The sequence below is a fragment of the Peromyscus eremicus genome, chromosome X (assembly GCF_949786415.1).
Source record: "Peromyscus eremicus chromosome X, PerEre_H2_v1, whole genome shotgun sequence".
NCBI lineage: Eukaryota > Metazoa > Chordata > Mammalia > Rodentia > Cricetidae > Peromyscus > Peromyscus eremicus.
Genome location: NC_081439.1, coordinates 33,540,438 through 33,542,208, shown reverse-complemented (window position 1 = coordinate 33,542,208; position 1,771 = coordinate 33,540,438). Strand labels below are relative to the sequence as shown.

Here is a 1,771-nt window from a genome sequence, read left to right as displayed (position 1 = left end):
AGGTTCTGTTTTAAGCCTTGGATTCAAGAGCAATGTGAGAGATTAATGTACTTTGACACTCACTTCAATATGGAGTAAGTTTATTATTTACTTTTGTTGACAGTAATAAAACACAGATTTTTACATGACAATTCAAATGAGATTTTATTTAATGAAAGCCCATAATCCAAATAATGAATTAAGGAAACAAAAAAAGATAAGAGAAGGTCAACTTGACCATTTTTCCCCCCACAGGCCACATTTGGCATCATTTTGAGTTCTTTGAAAAAAGATAAGCGGTCAACTTGACCATCCCCCCCCCCACAGGCCACATTTGGCATCATTTTGAGTTCTTTGAAAACTTATGTAAATGCATGACGAATGCTCTCTATCTTTGCTGGAGTTTCAAGGTGGTATAAGATAGCAATTTACTTTTAAATTTTGGAATGGGGTGTCTTGCCTATGGCTAAATTCGAAGCAAGGAAAATTGTGCCACTGAATAGAAAGAAAATAGCAGCTATAATTGCCAGAGCCATGGCACTGCCAATCTTCTGAGTGTCAGGGTGGGAAGGCATATTGAAAGATGGTGGAAAGGCAACCCCCCACTTGCGAATGGTGGACAGGTAATTTAATAAAACAGCAAGGTAAAGAAAGCTGCTAGCGATCATGTTCAGAATCCCTGAAAGGCTGAATGGTTTGCAGATGGCATTCCGCTGTACTCTTCCCATACACATGGTCCAAAGAGCAATAATGGTGGTGATTTTCCCAAAGAGCCCAAGCAAGCTAGACACCAGCAGCAGGTGCTGGTTTATTCAAATATACAGTGGAACAAAGGAGTCACGGTAGTTGTATTGATGACATATTCTGATGTTGCTGGAGTTGTGGCCATTGTGGAAAACACAGGCTCTCCATATGCCCACAAAAGCGACTGTAGGCTTGAAAGTCATAGGATCTTCATAGTGCCATACTTGCCACTGAGGGGGCCCCATGGAGATGCAGCAAAGTAGCCAGGCCACCATGGTCAAAGCAAAACCTCCCATTTGGTGATTGTAGTTTTTCAACATGATGATGACAGCGAATACTCGAGAACTGCAAAGATATACAGGACAAGATGAAGACAGTTATTCAAGACAAGGACAGTGTACTTGGGTTTACAGTACTTAGAGAAAAGCGTTATGTTTGACAGAGTGGGCCTTGGACTAAATATCTGCTGACTTGTATGTGGTATGAGAAAAGTCTGACAAGGCCCCTGTGGCAATATGTCCAGGCAGGTAGATAATCCACACAAGCTCTGTACTGTGTAATTCTACATTTGCCATGAACTTCCAGAAATCCCACTGCCTCTCCTTCCCAAGGGCTAGTATGAGAAGCATGAGATCCAACATCTGATCAGTAGCATGCTATTTTCAAGGGAACACAGGGTTAGCAAGTGTGAGAAGTTTGTCCTAGTGATGTGACAAACATTACCTGATCATTCACTGTTCTTGGACATTTGGATTAGCTCAAAGCTTCACCTGTTAAAGACATTACCATATAAACAAGAATGCATACATGAAACATGCATTGTGTAGTCATTTCTCTTGAGTAGATACTAAGGCATTCAACTTGAGGGAGACACAGTGTCAAGTTCATACATTGTGGAATTTAGAGAACTCTTTCACACCAGTTGCATGAGTTTTCCATACCCAGTAGCTAATCTGGAAATTTTCAACTTCTTTTTCACTTCTTTCTCATGGGCCGAGTCCAATACACCAACACATCAATACTGAAAGATAGTAAAGAAATAGAAACT

At 40.7% G+C, this 1,771-nt stretch overlaps 1 pseudogene; it reads right to left on the bottom strand.

Moving 5' to 3' along the window:
- Positions 1-303: 303 nt before the first annotated feature.
- Positions 304-1,063, bottom strand: LOC131899564 (claudin-34-like; annotated as a pseudogene).
- Positions 1,064-1,771: the final 708 nt, after the last annotated feature.